The sequence below is a fragment of the Eschrichtius robustus genome, chromosome X (genome assembly GCF_028021215.1).
Source record: "Eschrichtius robustus isolate mEscRob2 chromosome X, mEscRob2.pri, whole genome shotgun sequence".
In the NCBI taxonomy this organism is placed as follows: domain Eukaryota; kingdom Metazoa; phylum Chordata; class Mammalia; order Artiodactyla; family Eschrichtiidae; genus Eschrichtius; species Eschrichtius robustus.
The window spans coordinates 49,146,904-49,162,857 of NC_090845.1; positions in this window are offsets into that span (position 1 = coordinate 49,146,904).

A 15,954-nucleotide genomic window follows, 5' to 3' on the forward strand; every position below is an offset into this window, starting at 1 on the left:
AGTCTCTTATTGACAGCATATTGCTGGATAATTTTAAAATATCTGTTCAACCACTTTATGTCTTTTGATTGGTGAGTTTAATCCATTTACATTTAATTATTGATAGGTGAGGACTTACTATTGCCATTTTGTTGTTTTCTGTCTGTCTTGCAGTTGTTTTGTCCCTCTCTTCCTCTCTTGCTGTCTTCCTTTGTAATTTGATGAGTTTTTTGTAGTGATTTGCCTTGAGTCTTTTCTCTTTATCATATGTACATATTTTTTTTCTTTGTGGTGAGCTTGAGGCTTGCATAAAATATGTTGTAGTTGTAACATTCTATTTTAAATTGATAACAACTTAACTCTAATCACACACAAAAACACTACATACACTTTTACTTCCATCCACACACTTTGTGTTCTTGTAGTGAGAGTTTGCTTCTTTTTATACTATGTACCCATTAACAAATTTTTGTCTAGTAAATTTATATTAGGGTTAAAAGTAATTTATGGGAGAGATTAGCTCAAGATGGCAGAGTCGAAGGACATGAGCCCACCCCCTTCTTATGAAAACACCAAAATCACAACTAACTGATGAACATGCATTGACAAAGCAAACAAACAAACAAACAAACAAAAACACGCTGGAACCTACCAAAAAAAAGATACCCTACATCCAAAGACAAAGAAGAAGCAACAACAAGATGGTAAGAGGGGTGCAATCATGATAAAATCAAATCCCATACATACCAGGTGGGCAACCCCAAACTGGAAAACAAATAAATCCAGAACTTATCCCACAGGGGTGAAAGTTCTGAGCCCCACATCAGGCTTCCTAGCCTGGGAGTTGGGCAAAGGGAGGAAGGGTCCCCAGAGAATCTGGCATTTGAAGCCAGAGGCATTTGATTGCTGGAAATCCATGGGATGGGGGGAAACAGAAACTCCTCTCTTGGAGGGTGCCCACAAAGTCTCATGTGCACCAGGACCCAGGGGAAAAAAGCAGTGACCCCATAAGAGACTGGGCCAGACATACCTGCTAGTATTGGATGGTCTCCTGTGGAGGTGGGGGGTGGTTGTGGCTCACTGCAGGGACAAAGACACTGGCAGCAGCAGTTCTGGGAAGTACTCATTGGCATGAGCCCTCCCAGAGGCCACCATTAGCCACACCCAACAGCCCGTAGGTGCCAGTACTGGGTCACCTCAAGCCAAACAATCAACAGGGCAGGAACACAGTCCCACCCACAGGCAGACGAGCAGATTAAAGTTTTACTGAGCATGCCCCTGCCCACCAGAGGGACAAGACCCAGCTCCAACCACCACCAGTCCCTCCCATCAGGAAACTTGCATGAGCCTCTTAGACAGCCTCATCCACCAGAGGGCTGACAGCAGAAGCAAGAATAACTACAGTCCTGCAGCCTATGGAACAGAATCCACAATTACAGAAAATTAGACAAAAAGAAATGGCAGAGGAATATGTCCCAGGTGAAGGAACAAGATAAAACCCAAGAAAAACAACTAAGGGAAGTAGAGATAGGCAACCTTCCAGAAAAGGAATTCAGAATAATGATAGTGAAGATGATCTGGGATCTCAGAAAGAGAATGGAGGCAAGGATCAAGAAGAAGCAAGAAATATTTAACAGAGACCTAGAAGAACTAAAGAACAAAAAAACAGAAATGAACAATACTATAACAAATGAAAAATACACTAGAAGGAATTAATAGCAGAATAAATGAGGTAGAAGAACAAATAAGTGACCTGGAAGACAGAATGGTGGAAATTACTTCCATGGAACAGAATAAAGAAAAAAGAATGAAAAGAAATGAAGACAGTCTCAGAAGCCTCTGGGACAACATTAAATGCACCAACATTTGCATTATAGGGGTCCCAGAAGAAGAGAGAGAGAAAGAAGATGAGAAAATATTTGAAGAGATAGTTGCTGAAAACTTCCATAACATGGGAAAGGAAACAGTCACCCAACTCCAGGAAGTGGAGAGAGTCCCAAGCAGGATAAACCCAAGGAGGAACACACCGAGACATAGAAAAGGACAAAGAAAAAACATTAAAGCAACAAGGGAAAAATGACAAATAACATTCAATTGAACTCCCATAAGGTTATTGGATGATTTCTCAGCAGACTCTGCAGGCCAGAAGGGAGTGGCACAATATATTTAAAGTGATGAAAGGGAAGAACCTACAACCAAGAATACTGTACCCAGCAGCCAAGGCTCTCATTCAGATTTGATGGAGAAATCAAAATCTTTACAGACAAGCAAAAGCTAAGAGAATTCACCACCACCAGACCAGCTTTGCAACAAATGCTAAAGGAACTCCTCTAGGCGGGAAAGATCAGCAACTTAAAACAACCTTGTACATATATAGACTGCTATATCAAAACCTCATGAGAAGGGAGACCTTCAAGATGACAGAGGAGTAAGACATGGAGATCACCTTCCTCCCCACAAATACATCAGAAATACATCTACATGTGGAACAACTCATACAGAACACCTACTGAATGCTGGCAGAAAGCTTCAGACTTACCAAAAGGCAAGAAACTCCCCACATACCTGGGTAGGGCAAAAGAAAAAAGAAAAAACAGAGACAAAAGATTATGGATGGACCTGCACCTCTGAGAGGGAACTGTGAAGGAGGAAAAGTTTCCACACACTAGGAAGCCCCTTCACTGGCAGAAACAGGGGGTGGGCCAGGGTGGGTGAAGCTTCGGAGCCACGGAGGAGAGTGCAGCAACAGGAGTGCAGAGGGCAAAGCAGAGAGATCCCCACACAGAGAATTGGTGCCGACCAGCACTCAATGGCCTGAGAGGCTTGTTGGCTCACCTGCCTGGATGGGGGATGGGCCTGGGAGCTGAGGCTCTGGCTTCAGAGGTCAGATGCCAGGGAGAAGGCTCGGGTTGGCTGCGTGAACACAGCCTGAAGGGGGCTAGTGTGCCACAGCTAGCTGGGATGGAGTCCGGGAAAAAGTCTGGAACTGCCTAAGAGGTAAGAGACCATTGTTTTGGGGTGTGCAAGGAGAGGGGACTCAGAGCACTACCTAAACGAGCTCTAGAGATGGGAACAAGCCTTGGCTATCAGCGTGGACACCAGAGACAGGCATGAGATGCTAAGGCGGCTGCTGTAGCCACCAAGAAGCCTGTGTGCAAGCCCAGGTCACTATCCACACATCCCCTCCCCAAAGGGTGTACAGCCCGCCACTGCCAGGGTCCCGTGATCTAGGGGCAAGTTCCCCAGGAGAACACGTGGCATGCCTCAGGCTGTTGCAATGACATGCTGGCCTCTGCTGCTGCTGCTGGCCCGCATTCCGTACCCCTCTCTCCCCCCAGCCTGAGTGAGACAGAGCCCCCTAGTCAGCTGCTCCTTTAACCCCCTCCTGTCTGGGCAGGGAACAAATGCCCTCAGGCGACCTAAACGCAGAGGTGGGGACAAATCCAAAGCTGAACCCCGGGAGCTGTGCGAACAAAGAAGAGAAAGAGAGATTTCTCCCATCAGCCTCAGGAGCAGCAGATAAAATCTCCACAATCAACTTGATGTATGCTGCATCTGTGGAATACCTGGATAGACAATGAATCACCCCAAAACTGAGGCGGTGGACTTTGGGAGCAACTGTAGACTTGTGGTTTGCTTTCTGCATCTAATTTGTTTCTGGTTCTTTGTTTACCTTAGTTTTGTATTTGCAGTTTATTATCATTGGTAGGTTTGTTTACTGATTTGGTTGCTATCTTCCTTTTATATATATATATATTTTTTTTCCTTTTTCTCTTTTTGTGAGAGTGTATGTGTATGCTTCTTTGTGTGATTTTGTCCTTATAGCTTTGCTTTTACCATTTGTCCTAGGGTTCTGTCTGTCCGGTTTTTTTTGTTTTTGTTTTGTATACTTTTTAGTGCTTGTTATCATTGGTGTATTTGTTTCTTGGTTTGGTTGCTCTCTTCTTTCTTTCTTCTATTTTTTACTTTTCTTTTTACTTGTTAATTTTTTATTTTTTTATTTTAATAACTTTATTTTATTTTATTTTATTTATTTATTTATTACTTTTTTCCCTGCTTTTTCTTTTAGTCTGGCCAGGAGTCAGGAATGTGCCTCTGAGGAGGGAGAGCCGAGTTCAGGACATTGGTCTACCTGAGACCTCATGGCTCCACATAATATCAAAGAGCGAAAGCTCTCCCAGAGATCTCCATCTCAACGCTAAGACCCAGTTCCACTCAATGATCAGCAAGCTACAGTGCTGGACACCCAATGCCAAACAACTAACAACACAGTAACACAATCCCACCCATTAGCAGAGAGGCTGCCTAAAATCATAATAAGCTCACAGGCACGCCAAAACACACCAGCGGACCCGGTCCGGCCCACCAGAAAGACATGATCCAGCCTCATCCACCAGAACACAGGCACCAGTCCCCTCCACTAGGAAGCCTACACAACTCACTAAACCAACCTTACCCACTGGGAGCAGACATGAAAAACAACGGGACTACGAACCTGCAGCCTGTGAAAAGAAGACTCCAAACACAGTAAATTAAGCAAAATGAGAAGACAGAGAGACACAGAGCAGATGAAGGAGCAAGGTAAAAACCCATCAGACCAAACAAATGAAGAGGAAAGAGGCAGTCTACCTGAAAAAGAATTCAGAGTAATGATAGTAAAGATGACCCAAAATCTTGGAAATAGAATGGAGAAAATAAAAGAAATGGTTAACAAGGACCTAGAAGAACTAAAGAGCAAACAAACAATGATGAACAACACAATAAATGAAATTAAAAATTCTCTACAAGGAATTAATAGCAGAATAACTGAGGCAGAAGAACGGATAAGTGACCTGGAAGATAAAATAGTGGAAATAACTACTGCAGAGCAGAATAAAGAAAAAAAATGAAAAGAATTGAGGACAGTTTCAGAGACCTCTGGAACAACATCAAATGCACCAACATTCGAATAATACGGGTCCCAGAAGAAGAAGAGAAAAAGAAAGGGACTGAGAAAATATTTGAAGAGATTATAGTTGAAAACTTCCCAATATGGGAAAGGAAATAATCAGTGAAGTCCAGGAAGTGCAGAGAGTCCCATACAGGATAAATCCAAGGAGAAACATGCCAAGACACATATTAAACAAACTATCAAAAATTAAATACAAAGAAAAAATATTAAAAGAAGCAAGGGAAAAACAACAAATAACATAGAAGGGAATCCCCATAAGATTAACAGCGGATCTTTCAGGAGAAACCCTGCAAGCCAGAAGGAAGTGGCAGGACATATTTAAAGTGATGAAAGGGAAAAAACTACAACCAAGATTACTCTACCCAGCGAGGATCTCATTCAGATTTGACAGAGAAATTAAAACCTTTACAGACAAGCAAAAGCTAAGAGAATTCAGCACCACCAAACCAGCTTTACAACAAATGCTGAAGGAACTTCTCTAGGCAAGAAACACAAGAGAAGGTAAAGACCTACAATAACAAACCCAAAACAATTAAGAAAATGGTAATAGGAACATACATATCAATAACTACCTTAAATGTAAATGGATTAAATGCACCAACCAAAAGACAGACACTGGCGGAATGGATACAAAAATGACACGTATATATGCTGTCTACAAGAGACCCACTTCAGACCTAGGGACACATACTGACTGAAAGTGAGGGGATAGAAAAAGATATTCCATGCAAATGGAAATCAAAAGAAAGCTGGAGTAGCAATTCTCATACCAGACAAAAGAGACTTTAAAATAAAGACAATTACAAGAGACAAAGACGGACACTACATAATGATCAAGGGATCAATCCAAAAATATATAACAATTGTAGAAGATATAACAATTGTAAATGTTTATGCACCCAACATAGGAGCACCTCAATATATAAGGCAAATGCTAACAGCCATAAAAGGGGAAATCGACAGTAACACAATCATAGTAGGGGACTTTAACACCCCACTTTCACCAATGGACAGATCATCCAAAATGAAAATAAATAAGGAAACACAAGCTTTAAATGATACATTAAACAAGATGGACTTAATTGGTATTTATAGGGCATTCCATCCAAAAACAACAGAATACGCTTTCTTCTCAAGTGCTCATGGAAAATTCTCCAGGATAGATCATACCTTGGGTCACAGATCAATCCTTGGTAAATTTAAGAAAACTGAAATCATATCAAGTATCTTTTCTGACCACAACGCTATGAGATTAGACATCAATTACAGGAAAAATAACTGTAAAAAATACAAACGCATGGAAGCTAAACAATACACTACTAAATAACCAAGAGGTCACTGAAGAAATCAAAGAGGAAATCAAAAAATATCTAGAAAAAATGACAATGAAAACACGACGACCCAAAACCTATGGGATGCAGCAAAAGCAGTTCTAAGACGGAAGTATATAGCAATACAATCCTACTTCAATAAATAAGAAAAATCTCAAATAAACAACCTAACTTTACACCTAAAGCAATTAGAGAAAGAAGAACAAAAAAATCCCAAAGTTAGCAGAAGGGAAGAAATCATAATGATCAGATCAGAAATAAATGAAAAAAATTGAAGAAAACAATAGCAAAGATCAATAAAATTAAAAGCTGGTTCTTTGACAAGATAAACAAAATTGATAAACCATTAGCCAGACTCAAGAAGAAAAAAAGGGAGAAGACTCAAATCAGTAGAATTAGAAATGAAAAAGGAGAAGTAACAACTGACATTGCAGAAATAAAAAGGATCATGAGAGAATATTACAAACAATTATATGTCAATAAAATGGATAACCTGGAAGTAACGGACAAATTCTTAGAAAAATACAACCTTCCGAGACTGAACCAGGAAGAAATAGAAAATATGAACAGACCAATCACAAGCACTGAAATTGAGACTGTGATTAAAAATCATGCAACAAACAAAAGCCCAGGACCAGATGGCTTCACAGGCGACTTCTGTCAAACATTTAGAGAAGAGCTAACACCTATCCTTCTCAAACTCTTCCAAAATATAGCAGAGGGAGGAACACTCCCAAATGCATTCAACGAGGCCACGATCACCCTGATACCAAAACTAGACAAAGATGTCACAAAGAAAGTAAACTACAGGCAAATATCACTGATGAACATAGTGCAAAAATCCTCAACAAAATACTAGCAAACAGAAGCCAACAGCACATTAAAAGGATCATACACCATGATCAAGTGGGGTTTACCCCAGGAACACAAGGATTCTTCAATATACGCAAATCAATCAACGTGATACACCATATTAACAAATCGAAGGAGAAAAACCATATGACCATCTAAATAGATGCAGAAAAAGCTTTTGACAAAATTCAACACCCATTTATGATAAACACCCTCCAGAAAGTAGGCATAGAGGGAACTTACCTTAACATAATAAAAGCCATATAGGAGAAACCCACAACCAACATTGTTCTCAAGGGTGAAAAACTGAAACCATTTACTCTAAGATCAGGAACAAGACAAGGTTGCCCACTCTCACCACTATTATTCAACATAGTTTTGGAAGTTTTAGCCACAGCAATCAGAGAAGAAAAAAGAGATAAAAGTAATCCAAATTGGAAAAGAAGAAGTACAGCTGTCACTGTTTGCAGATGACATGATACTATACATAGAAAATCCCAAAGATGCTACCAGAAAACTACTAGAGCTAACCAATGAATCTGGTAAAGTAGCAGGATACAAAATTAATTCACAGAAATCTCTTGCATTCCTATACACTAATGATGAAAAATCTGAAAGAGAAATTAAGGAAACACTCCCATTTACCACTGTAACAAAAAGAATAAAATACCTAGGAATAAACCTACCTAAGGAGACAAAAGACCTGTATGCAGAAAGCTATAAGACACTGATGATAGAAATTAAAGATGATACCAACAGATGGAGAGATATACCATGTTCTTGGATTGCAAGAATCAACAGTGTGAAAATGACTCTACTACCCAAAGCAATCTACAGTTTCAATGCAATCCCTATCAAACTACCACTGGCATTTTTCACAGAACTAGAACAAAAAACTTCACAATTTGTATGGAGACACAAAAGACCCCGAATAGCCAAGGCAATCTTGAGAAAGAAAAATGGAACTGGAGGAATCAGGCCCCCTGACTTCAGACAATACTACAGAGCTACAGTAATAAAGACAGTATTGTACTGGCAGAAATATAGATCAATGGAACAGGATAGAAAGCCCAGAGATAAACCAATGCACATATGGTCACCTTATCTTTGATAACGGTGGCAAGAATATACAATGGAGAAAAAGCCTCTTCAATAAGTGGTGCTGGCAAAACTGGACAGCTACATGGAAAAGAATGAAATTAGAACACTCCCTAACACCATACACAAAACTATACTCAAAATGGATTAATGACCTAAATGTAAGGCCAGACACTATAAACTCTTAGAGGAAAACATAGGCAGAACACTCTATGACATAAACCGCAGCAAGATCCTTTTTGACCCACTTCCTAGAGAAATGGAAATTAAAAAGAAATAAGCAAATGGGACCTAATGAAACTTAAAAGCTTTTGCACATCAAAGGAAACCATAAACAAGACGAAAAGACAACCCTCAGAATGGGAGAAAATATTTGCAAATGAAGCAACTGACAAAGGATTCATCTCCAAAATTTACAAGCAGTTCATGCAGCTCAATATTAAAAAACCGAACAACCAAATCCAAAAATGGGCAGAAGACCTAAGTAGACATTCCCCCAAAGAAGATATACAGATTGCCAACAAACACATGAAAGGCTGCTCAACATCACTAATCATTAGAGAAATGCAAATCAAAACTACAATTAGGTATCAACTCACACCAGTCAGAATGGCCATCATCAAAAAATCTAGAAACAATAAATGCTGGAGAGGGTGTGGAGAAATGGGAACCCTCTTGTGCTGTTGGTGGGAATGTAAATTGATACAGCCACTGTGGAGAACAGTATGGAGGTTCCTTAAAAAACTAAAAATAGAACTACCATATGATCCAGGAATCCCACTACTGGGCATATACCCTGAGAAAACCATAATTCAAAAAGAGGCATGTACCACAATATTCATTGCAGCTCTATTTACAATTGCCAGGACATGGAAGCAACCTAAGTGTCCATCGACAGATGAATGGATGAAGATGTGGCACACATATACAATAGAATATTTCTCAGCCATAAAAAGAAATGAAATTCAGTTTTTTGTAGTGAGGTGGATGGACCTAGAGTCTGTCATACAGAGTGAAGTAAGTCAGAAAGAGAAAAATAAATACCATATGCTAACAACACATATATATGGAATCCAAAAAAAAAAAAAAGTTTCTGAAGAACCTAGTGGCAGGACAGGAATAAAGATGCAGACGTAGAGAATGGACTTGAGGACACGGGATGGGGGGGAAGTGTAAGCTGGGATGAAGTGAGAGAGTGGCATGGACCTATATACACTTCCAAATGTAAAATAGATAGCTAGTGGGAAGCAGTGGCATAGCACAGGGAGATCAGCTCGGTGCTTTGTGACCACCTAGAGGGGTGGGATAGTGTGGGTGGGAGGGAGACGCAAGAGGGAGGAGATACGGGGATATATGTATATGTATAGCTGATTCACTTTGTTATAAAGCAGAAATTAACACAGCATTGTAAAGCAATTATACTCCAATAAAGATGTTAAAAAATGCAAAACCAAAAAACCTCATGGGAACAGCAAACCCAAAAACTATGATAGATACACACACAAGGACTCCCTGGTGGCACAGTGGTTAAGAATCCACCTGCCAATACAGAGGACCTGGGTTTTATCCCTGGTCTGGGATGATCCCACATGCCATGGAGCAACTAAGCCTGTGCACCATAACTACTGAGCCTGAACTCCTGAGCCCATGAGCCACAACTACTGAGCCCACGAGCCACAACCACTGAAACCCACACACCCTAGAGCTCGCACGCCGCAACTGCTGAGCCCACATGCCGCAACTTCTGAGCCTGCAAGCTGCACTTAATTAAGCCCATGCGCCTACAGCCCATGCTCTGCAACAAGAGAAGACACTGCAATGAGAAGCCCACACACCACAATGAAGAGTAGCCCCCACTCGCTGCAACTAGAGAAAGTCCTCACACAGCAATGAAGAAAGAATGCAGCCAAAAATTAAAAAAAAAAAAAACACACACAGAAAAGAAAAAGCAACCCAAATACAACACTAAAGATGGTCATCAAACCACAGGAGAAGAGAAAAAAGAGGAAGGGAAGAAAAAACCCCTGCAAAAACAAACACAAAACAATTAAGAAAATGGCAATAGGAACATACATATTTACCTTAACTGCAAATGGAGTAAATGCTCCAACCAAAAGACATAGACTGGCTAATGGACACAAAAACAAAACCCATATATATGCTGTGTACAAGAGACCCACTTCAGAACTAGGGACACATAGACTGAAAGTGAGGGGATGGAAAAAGATATTGCATGCAAATGGAAATCTAAAGAAAGCTGGAATAGCAATATTCATATAAGAAAAAATAGACTTTAAAATAAAGACTGTTATAAGAGACAAAGAAAGACACTACATAATGATCAAGAGATCAATCCAGGAAGAATATATAACAATCGTAAATATATATGCACCCAACCTAGGAGCACCTCAATATACAAGGCAAATACTAACAGCCATAAAGGGAGAAATTGACAGTAACACAGTAATAGTGGGGGACTTTAGCACCCCACTTTCATCAATGGACAGATCATCCAGGCAGAAAATTAATAAGGAAACACAGGCCTTAAATGACACATTAGATCAGATGGACTTAATTGATATTTATAGAGCATTCCATCCCAAAGCAGCAGAATACACTTCTTATCAAGTGCACATGGAACATTCTCCAGTGTTGACCACATGCTGGGTCAAAAAGCGAGCCTCGATAAATTTAAGAAAACTGAAATCATATCAAGCATCTTTTCTGACTGCAATACTATGAGATTCGAAATCAATTACAAGAAAAAAACAAACTGTAAAAAACACAAACACGTGGAGGCTAAACAATATGCTATGAAACAACCAGTGGATCACTAAAGAAATCAAAGAGGAAATAAAACAATACCTACAGACAAATGAAAATGAAAGCACAATGATCCAAAACCTATGGGATGCAGCAAAAGCAGTTCTAAGAGGGAAGTTTATAGCAATACAATCTTACCTCAGGAAACAAGAAAAATCTCAAATAAACAACCTAACCTTACACTTAAAACAACTAGAGAAAGAAAAACAAACAAAACCTATAGTTAGTAGAAGGAAAGAAATCATAAAGATCAGAGCAGAAATAAATGAAACAGAGACAAAGAAAACAATGGCAAAGATCAATGAAACTAAAAGCTGGTTCTTTGAAAAGATAAACAAATTTGATAAATCTCTAACCAGACTCATCAAGAAAAAAAAGGGAGAGGACTCAAATCAATAAAATTAGAAAGGAAAAAGGAGAAGTTAAAACTAACACCACAGAAATACAAAGGGTAATAAGAGACTACTACAAGCAACTGTATACCAATAAAATGGACAGCCTGGAAGAAATGGACAAATTCTTAGAAATGTAAAATCTTCCAAGACTGAATCAGGAAGAAATAGAAAATATGAACAGACAAATCACAAGTACTGAAATTAAAAGTGTTATTACACACCTCCCAACAAACAAAAGTCCAGGACCAGATGGCTTCACAGGTGAATTCTATCAAACATTTAGAGAAGAGCTAACACCTGTCCTGAAACTGTTCCCAAAAATTTCAGAGGAAGGAAAAATCCCAAACTCATTCCATGAGGCCACCATCGCCCTGATACAAAAACCAGACCAAAGGAAAATTACAGGCCAACATCACTGATGAACATAGATGCAAAATCCTTTAACAAAATACCAGCAATCTGAATCCAAGAATACATTAAAAGAATCATACACCATAATCAAGTGGGACTTATCCCAGGGAAGCAAGGATTTTTCAATATCCGCAAAACAATCAGTGTGATGCACCACCACAACAAATTGAAAAAAAAAAGATTATCATATGGGCATCTCCATAGATGCAGAAAAAGCTTTTGACAAAGTTCAATGCCAATTTATGATAAAAAAGCTCCAGAAAGTGGGGATAGGGTGAACATACCTCAATATAATAAAGGCCATATATGACAAACCTACAGCTAGCATCATACTCAATGGTGAATAGCTGAAAGCATTTCCTCTAAGATCAGGAATAAGAGAAGAATGTCCACTCTCGCCACTTTTATTCAACATAGTTTTGGTAGTCCTAGCCATGGCAATCAGAGAAGAAAAAGAAATAAAAGGAATCCAAATTGGAAAAGAAGAAGTAAAAACGTCACTGTTTGCAGATGACATGATACTATACATAGAAAAGCTTAAAGACGCTACCAGAAAACTACTAGAGCTCATCTATGAATTTGGCAAAGTTGCAGGTTACAAAACTAATACACAGAAATCTGTTGCATTTCTACACACTAACAACAAAAGATCAGAAAGAGAAATTCAAGAAACAATCCCATTTACCATCGCATCAGAAAGAGTAAAATACCTAGGAATAAACCTACCTAAGGAGACAAAAGACCTGTACTCTGAAAACTACAAGACACTGTTGGAAGAAATTAAAGATGATACAAACAGATGGAGAGATATACCATGTTCTTGGATTGGAAGAATCAACATTGTGAAAATGACTATACTATCCAAGGTAATCTACAGATTCAATGCAATCCCTATCAAATTACCAAGGGCATTTTTCACAGAACTAGAACAAAAAATCCTAAAATTTGTATGGAGGCACAAAAGACCCCAAAGAGCCAAAGCAATCTTGAGAAAGAAAAGCGGAGCTGGAGGAATCAGGCTCTGTGACTTCAGACTCTACTACAAAGTTCTAGTCATCAAAACAGTATGGTCCTGGCACAAAAATAGAAATATAGATTAATGGAACAGGATAGAAAGCCCAGAAATAAACCCATGTACCTATGGTCAATTAATCTACAACAAGGGAGGCAAGACTATACAATGGAGGAAAGACTGTCTCTTCAACAAATGGTGCTGGGAAAACTGGACAGCTACATGTAAAAAAAATGAAATTAAAACATTCTTTAACACCATACACAAAAATAAACTCAACATGGATTAAACACCTAAGTGTGAGTGCAGACACTACAAAACTCTTACACGAAAACGTAGGCAGAACACTCTCTGACATAAATCACAGCAATATCTTTTTCAATCCGTCCCCCAGAGAAATGGAAATAAAAACAAAAATAAAGAAATGGCACCTAAGTAAACTCAAAAGCTTTTGCACAGCAAAGGAAACCATAAACAAAATGAAAAGACAACCAACAGAATGGGAGAAAATATTTGCAAATGATGTGACCAACAAGGGATTAGTCTCCAGAATTTACAGACAGCTCATGCAGCTTAATGTCTTTAAAAAAAAACCAATCAAAAAATAGGGAGAAGACCTAAATAGACCTTTCTCCAAAGAAGACATACAGATGGCCAAGAGGCACATGAATTGATGTTCAACATCACTAATTATTAGAGAAATGCAAATCAAATCTACAATGAGATATCACCTCACACCAGTCAGAATGGCCATTATCAAAAAATCCACAAACAATAATTGCCGGAGAATTTGTGGAAAGAAGGGAACCCTCCTACGCTGTTGGTGGGAATTTAAATTGGTACAGCCACTGTGGAGAACAGTATGGAGGTTCCTTAAAAACCTAAAAGTAGAGCTACCATATGATCCTGCAATCCCACTCCTGGCATATATCCAGAGAAAAACATGGTCTGAAAGGATACATGCACCCCAATGTTCATTGCAACACTGTTTACAATAGCCAAGACATGGAAGCAACCTAAATGTCCATTGACAGAGGAATGGATAAAGAAGATGTAGTACATATAAACAATGGAATATTACTCAGCCATTAAAGAGAATTAAATAATGCCATTTGCAGCAACATGGATGGATCTAGAGATTGTCATACTGAGTGAAGTCAGACAGAGAAAGAGAAATATTGTAGGATGTAGCTTTTATGCAGAATCTAAAAAAATTATACAAATGAACTTATTTACAAAACAGAAACAGACTCACAGACTTAGAGAACAAACTTATGGTTACCAGGGGGGAAGGGTGGGGGGTGGTGAGTGATAGTTAGGGAGTTTGGAATTGACACACTGCTATATTTAAAGTGGATAAACAACAAGGACCTACTGTATAGCACAGGGAACTCTGCTTAATATTATGCAACAACCTAAATGGGAAAAGAATTTGAAAAAGTATAGATATATGTATATGTATAACTGAATCACTTTGCTGTACACCTGAAAATATCACAACATTGTTTATCAACTATACTCCAATATAAAATACAAAGTTAAAAATAGTAATTTAGGCACCACCTTTACAGTGTTACATTAATCTGTATATGTCTATATATTTACCTTAACCAGTGAGATTTATGCTTTCATCTTCTTGTTTAGCACATTTTTGCTTCATTTTGAAGAACTCCTTTAAGTGTTTCTTGTGAGGCAGGCCCAATGGTGATGAACTCACTCGGTTTTTGTTTGTATGGGAAAGACTTTATTTCTACTTCCTTTTTTTTCATTCTTTTATTTTTTTAATATCTTTATTGGAGTATAATTGCTTTACAATGTTGTGTTAGTTTCTGCTGTACAACAAAGTGAACCAGCTATCCCACCCCTCTAGGTCATCACAAAGCATCAAACTGATCTCCCTGTGCTATGCAACAGCTTCCCACTAGCCATGCATTTTACATTTGGTAGTGTGTATATGTCAATGCTACTCTCTCACTTCGTCCCAGCTTCCCCTTCCCCTGCTGTGCCCTCAAGTTCGTTCTCTACATCTGCATCTTTATTCCTGCCCTGCAATTATGTTCATCAGTACCGTTTTTTTTAGATTCCATATATGTGAGTTAGCATATGGTATTTGTTTTTCTCTTTCTGACTTACTTCACTCTGTATGACAGACTCTAGGTCCATCCATCTCATTATAAATACCTCAATTTCGTTCCTTTTTATGGTTGAGTAATATTCCATTGTATATATGTACCACATCTTCTTTATCCATTCATCTGTCGATGGACATCTGTTGCTTCCATGTCCTGGTTGTTGTAAGTTCTACTTCCTTTTTAAGGAAAATTTTGCCAGGTATAGTATTTTTTTTATTGGAGTATAGTTGTTTTACAATGTTGTGTTAGTTTCTGCTGTACAGCAAATTGAATCAGCTATATGTATACATATATCCCCTCATTTTTGGATTTCCTTCTCATTTAGGTCCCCATAGAGCACTGAGTAGAGTTCCCTGTGTTATACAGTAGGTTCTCATTAGTTATCTATTTTATACATAGTAGTGTATATATGTCAATCCCAATCTCCCAATTCATCCCACCCTTCTTTCCCCCCTTGGTGTCCATACGTTTGTTCTGTATGTCTGTGTCTGGTTAGTACTTGGATAGAAGGCCAGGTATAGTATTTTTGGCTGGCTTTTTTTTTCTTTCAGTACTTTGAATATATCATCCCACTCTCTCTTGGCCTGCAAAGTTTCTGCTGAGAAGTCTGCTGACAGTCTTTTCAGGGTGGGGCTTATATGTGATAAGTTGCTTTCTTGTGCTGCTTTCAAAATTGCTTTTTTCCTTGACTTTTGACAATTTGATTACACCATCTCTTGGTGTAGTCTTCTTTTAGTTGATTATGTGTAGGGATCTTTGAACTTCATGAATCTGGATATCCATTTCCCTCCCAAGATTTGAGAAATTTTCAACCAAATCAGTTTTCCTGATTTCACTGAGTTGTCTCTCTTGTATTCTCTCATAGTCTATCTGTGTTCTCTTGTAGCTTGCTTAAGAGTCCTTAAAACAATTATTTTGAATTCTTTGTCAATTTCTAGATCTCTATTTCTTTGGAATCAGTTCCTGGAAA